The 6,189-nt window shown below is 45.6% G+C and overlaps 1 pseudogene across 1 annotated transcript; it reads right to left on the reverse strand.

The window, feature by feature from the left end:
• Nucleotides 1–2,201: 2,201 nt before the first annotated feature.
• On the reverse strand, nucleotides 2,202–2,937 carry LOC308354303 (small ribosomal subunit protein eS1-like; annotated as a pseudogene). The gene has a single exon. The product of its transcript is annotated as a small ribosomal subunit protein eS1-like (transcript).
• Between the last annotated feature and the right edge of the window lie 3,252 nt (nucleotides 2,938–6,189).

Below are 6,189 nucleotides of genomic sequence, written 5' to 3' on the forward strand. Positions count from 1 at the left end.
TTCAAAATCCTACAACCTTTAATGGGGAACTCAAGTCGTAGACAGTATGTTTGTTTTTGATTACGAATAAGAGTGAGTTCTCATATCCTGAGTTAGAAAAGAATGCCCAGGCTGGCAGGAAGGGGAAAATATGGAGAGAACTTGAGGACGGAAAGAGAGAAGGGGACCTAGTGGAGAGGACAAGCTTGAGAGGCTGAACAGATACCAGGGCCTGGGTCAGCCTCTTCCTGAAGGCGCATCCACAAACTAAGTGGGCTCTGGGCAGCATGAAATTGTCCAGTCCTGCTCTAGTGAGTGCTGGAGACCACAGTGGCCATCCTTCCCGGTGGGGTCCAGCTGGGACCTCCTTTCAACAGCAGCCAACATGGACATGTTGAACATCCAATCTTCAGGGCCCTGAGACTTTGCTGGGTCCCAGGGTGACCTTCCCCTCTGAACAACCTCCCCTCTCATTGCCTCAGATACTTGTAATATGGAGGGTGATGGAGATGGAGGCTGGGACCCTGAACATCCCCATGATGTGTGGTGGTCCAGGGCGCCAGAAAGCCCCCCACATACTCTGAGTTGGTGAGGTTGAATGGGACCAGCACGAGTTTGCCTTCCTTGACTTTGGATCAAAGTCTCAATTACTCGCCAACTTATGGGTCTATTTCTTCCCTATGTCTTCCCTGCTTATTTATTGGCTTAGCATCTCTGTCCTGCCTCAAAGGCGGACTCCACAATTCTAGGAGCAGGTTCCACCACACCCCGTGCTTGGTCCAGGACAACCCACGTCCACATTCAGTACTCTTGAAGGAATAAAGGAAGCCCTCCTTGTCTACAGAATCAAGTCCAAACACACAGTGTGTTACTGTGGATGTTTTATTGGCAAGTAGAAGCATGGATCGGTTCAGAGGAGCGTTGAAGGGGAGGGGTGGGTCAGGCCACTGAGATCCTGGTGGGGGTCATGCCAGTCACGGGAACAGGGAGAAGACCATCTCAGCCAGAGTCAGGGCCATGCTGGTGAACTCAAGAGGTGGAAATGGTCCAGGTGGACATCTCTTGCTGGAGGTCAGCAGTAGAACACCAATCTGCCCGTCACAGTCCTGTTACTGTGAGGTGGACCTTGGCCAAGTTTAAAGGTACAGCCTCTTCTTCCCACCTCCTTTTATTTCAAGAGGATAAATTCCTGATCACTTAACTCACTTTATGCTCCTTTAAAAGCTTCTCTGCTGGAGCTTCAAATCCTTCAAGAGTCACCCCAAATGGGAAGCACCATCGGCTCGCTCTCTGCACAGGCCCTTGGTGGGCAGTAAATCGGTGTCCTTGGTTCACTCTTTTTCTTAGAGCCAGAGATAGGAGTTGTTTGCTGGAGATGGTGAATGGGCCAAGGGCTCTCTGGAGAGTGGAGTCTCCCTGGAGAGAGTAGAGGGGGGCTGTAGGGGGGCAGCTCGAGGAGTATATTTGAGAACACTTGACCTGTATTCTCTATTTGATTCTGGGACCCAGGAGTATCTCCAATCCCTAGTAGTCAGTCAAGGGGAGAGAAGAGAGACCAGTCAGTGTTTAGGGAACTGGTCAGTCCCAGCAGGCTGGTGAAAGACAAACAGGCTAAGAACTGTGAAGGTGAGCAATAATGAATGTGTATTCAAAAGACCTTCACAAAAATATATTTGGAACTCTCTATATTCCTGATGTAATCCATGTTTTTAAAATAAAAATAAAAGAGCACAGCCAAGCCAAGAGAAACAAAAAATATATGTATATGGTTAATCCCTTTACCTAGACATAACATCATTAATATGTTGTGGTTGAGCCTTCCAATAATTTTATGCATAAATATATATGCTTTTTATTAAAATGGAGTTATACAATATATATCATTGTATGGCCCCTCTTGCTCACTCAGTCTTATGTCAGGGCGCATTTTCTGGAAAATTAGGGGAAAACAAAATCATCATTTTTGATTGTTACGTAAGATTCCAATGGATGGATGGCCAGTGATTAAATAGGAATTTAACCAACTTACTATGACTGACATTTAGGCCGTTTCTAAATTTTTTGCACTCCTGAATAACCGTGAAGTGGGCACCCTTTTATGTTCCCCTTTCCATACATTTCTGCACATCTTTTTAAACATCACAAATAAGATTTGTTATCTGTCACCATGAGCTGTCTGAATTTTCAACAGATTCTTGGACTGGTGGCTCATCTTCATCAGCTCATTCAATGCCAGCACTGGTCTCATCCCCAGTGGCTTGTCCAGAACGACTCCCTTTGCCGTGCAGCTCCATGAGCTTTCCCAACTCAAACTTGGGTTCCTTCATCATTTTCATTGTCCCAGCAAAGACATCATGGAGTGGATAAATCGACTGGCCAGCCTTTTCTGTCTTCCAATGCCATATGGAATTAATTTATTGGCCACTAATTTCAAGTCAATTGTCTGCACCTGTCATGATTTCCATCACCTTCTTCCGAATGTGGTGGACCTGTTGGTGCTGAGTGCAAGAAGGCTTCCAAATCTGATGTTGCATTTTGTAGTAAAGCCAAAACAAAATAGATGAAGCAAATAACCATTGGTATTCTTGACGTCAACATGAGCTTTAGTCATGGTCCGCCATTTTGTTGGCCATGGAGCACATTTTGTCACATGTAGGATTCATGCCATGGAAATTAGTCAGGCAGTATTTGCCCTGAAGAGCCTCAGAATAAGCTTGAATTTTCTAAATGCAACTTCAACATTCTGCAGATCACAAGGCTCACTTTGAAAACATGACCCTGGAAGCCATCAGAAGTGATTTTAGTTCCTTGAGTTCTCATGACTGGTGTTTTTCCAATATTTCTTATATTGAACCTAGCAGGTTTGTACCAATCTTTCTTAGAAAATGGATCAACCACTTTCTTCTTGGCTTCTTTTTGCTGCCTCTCATGAAGGCGCTGGTTCCTGCCAACCGCCATGGAGCTGCTCAGGGAGCCAAGAGGGCTCTGCCTATTTCTTCATAATAAATTAATTTAAGTAGAATTTCTGAGCCAAAGGGTATGTGTCTTTTAATGATTTTTTTTGGATAAACGTTGCCAAGACGACTTTAAAAAAATGAGTATGTAGTTAAATTCTCATGAGAAGTATTTATGAGAAGACATCCTAATAGAAATTACTTGAAAAGCAGTGTGTGCTTGTGACAGGGCAATCAAACCACACAGAAAACAAAGTGAAAGTCGTTGCTTTAATTTTCCTTCCTAGAGAAGATCATGGTGTGACTGCGCTGATATCTGATCCCAATTTTTATCCAGTCTGGATCCTGCCAGGCTAACTGCACCCTCTTCATAAAATCTGCCTCTGGACTCTAAGCTCTGGGAGGTCAGAGGCTTTAATCTGCTGTGTCCATTTTGCATGCTAGTGTCTATTTCAGGGCCTAGCACAGAATGGATGTCTGTTGTGTTTGTAGTTCATTGCTGTGTAAGAAATTATCCCCAAATTTGGCAGGTTAAAGTGATACACATTTATCATCTCAGTTTCTGTGGTTCAGAAATCTGGGCGTGGTTTGGCTGGGCGGGTCCGGCTCAGGATCTCTCGCGCGAGATCACAGCCAGAACATCAGTCAGGGCTGCGGTCTCATCTGAAGACTTGGCTGGGGCGGGAGGCTCCACTTCCAAGGTCTTTCCATCACATGACTGGCAAGAAGCCTCAGTTCTTGTGATGTAGATTTTCTACAGGGCTGCTCACATGGTGGCTGGACTCCCAAAAAAGGCGGCAAGATGGAAGCTGGAGGCTCTTTTATGACCTAGCCTCACAAGCCACACTCTGTTACCTCTGCAATATTTCCCTGGTTGCCTAGGTCAGTCTATTCAGGATGGGAAGGTTTTCTACCTAAGGGCATTAATTCCTTCCAGACAGCAGGAATTGTTGTGAACCATCCTGGAGGCTGGGCCAACACATTTACTAAAATGAGCTGAGTGAATGATTGAGTGGATGACTCCTAGCCCCAGAACTAGAAGAGGCTAACAGTGTTCCCTATGTCTTCCAGGCCATTCTGTGTAGAGATGGGATAATTAGCTGAGAACTGAGTTTTAGACTACATGGTGGGCTTGCTGTAGAAGCTGCTGGTCTGAACATATTCCTGCCTAGAATCAGGATGGGCAAGCAGAGGACACCTGGGAAGTTTCCAGAGGGGCTGGGGTCTTATAGTTCAGGCCATAGGCTCAGAGAGAAGCTGGTTCTTGCTGCTCTAAGGAATGCCAGGCCTGCATGTCAGTCAAAGTAGGGTGGGTCATTTGGCCAAGGGAGGTCACTCTCATCATTGGAATACTCAGTAGTTTATGACCTCCATAAAGCTATTAGTCCTGGGAGATGAGGGAGAAAGTGGTTGCCAGCACCCTCTGCCTCTCCGGGGCCCATTAGCATCGAGGTTGTAAACTCGGTCTCGGGCCATGGGTGACTGCTTTTATTATCAATCAATTACTCCTGCTTGTCAGCAAGTCTCGAGCCTCCTACAAGTATAGAATGTGGCCAGATAACCATGGGTGACTCTGGGCAATTAAGGTCTACAATGCGGGACTCAGTTTCCCCATCTGTACAGTAAAAGGGGTGTCCTAGATCAGAGGCCCCCACGCATCTCACTTCCCAAATCTATTTTTGTCGTGTCTATTTCATGTTTTGCAATTATTTCTTGAGCAATCAGCATTCCTTAAAAACTTATTTTTCGGGGCGCCTGGGTGGCTCAGTGGGTTAAAGCCTCTGCTTTCGGCTCAGGTCGTGATCCCAGGGTCCTGGGATCGAGCCCCGCGTCGGGCTCTCTGCTCAGCAGGTGAGCCTGCTTCCTCCTCTCTCTCTCTGCTTCCTCTCTGCCTGCTTGTCATCTCTGTCTGTCAAATAAATAAATAAAACCTTTAAAAAAAAAAATAAAAATAAAAAAATAAAATAAAAAAAAAAAGTGGTACCGGGCCCAAAAGAACCCTATACTGCTTTTAAAAAAAAAAAAAAAACTTATTTTTCTTCTCCATTAATATCATTAAAGGCAAGTGTCTTTATATAAAAAGGAACATACAAAACTGACAATCACAGATTCTGAGCACCACAGGCAGGCCTTCACCCAGGATGGATGAGGCCCCAGACAAATATTTTTTGCAGAGCCCTGTCTATGTAAACAATTGGAGTTACCTGAAATCAGCAGGTCTGGACAGTTTTGGTGGCCTGAGTCTATGAAAGAAATATCACACAGGCCTGTGGGGGTGATCTGTACCCCAAGATGCCCTTCTGGAACTAGGGATGGCCATGGGGCCCTGTGACAACCCCAGAGTATGAGTCTGGGAGCTCCTCAAGGCATCTGGTTGGTTTCACACATGGGTCATAGGGTAAGAGAGAGCCACAAAGTGGGGAGGTCATAGGGACCAGGACCCATGTAGGTCCCATCCAGACTCAGAGCACTCTGCTCAGAGAGCAGAGCCAGCCCTGTGTGGTCCCAAACATCAGAGGAGACTTAGAACAAGGAAGGTAGTTCAAAGGATTGGGGGCTAGGTCTGGGTCTGCTCTTGCTCAGATCTAAGGGCCAGACTGATCACTGGACAATCGACATTTTCATGATGAGTTGTAAACGTTCTGGCCAAAACATGAAATGAACATATTTTTGTTCACTTGTAAAGCCAAATCACTCTTAAAGGAACAATTCTGTTCCTGCAGTGGGAATCAAGAACCAAGATCCAAAGCTGAGGCTCAGTCTTGGTATCTTCCAGGACTACAGAGGACCAAACATTCCCATTGTTATACTCACTACTTTTCATGGAGCAACGTTTTGCCCAAGACCCTTTGCACACACTCTTTCTTTCTTTTTCTCTTCCTTCCTTCCTTTTTCTTTCTTCTTTCTTTCTTTCCTTCTTTCAAGGTTTTATTTATTTGAGAGAGAGAGCATGAGAAAGAGCACAAGTGGGGTGGGGAGGAGCAGAGGGAGAGAGAGAAGCAGGCATCCCACTGAGCTGGGAACCTGACACAGGGCTCAGTCCCGGGACCCTGAGATCATGACCTAAGCCAAAGGCAGAAACTTAACCAACTGAGCCGCCGAGGCACCGCTTGCACGTACTATTTCTTAGCCTTTACAAGAATCCTATGAGGCAGTCCCTCTTTACATATGCACAAACTGAGATTCACAGCAACTTCTTTAGGCATAAGAATTTGCAGGAGTTGTTGGCCTCCAAGAATTATTGTCTAATAATCGC

This window comes from Martes martes (genome assembly GCF_963455335.1).
Source record: "Martes martes genome assembly, chromosome: 13".
Lineage (NCBI taxonomy): Eukaryota > Metazoa > Chordata > Mammalia > Carnivora > Mustelidae > Martes > Martes martes.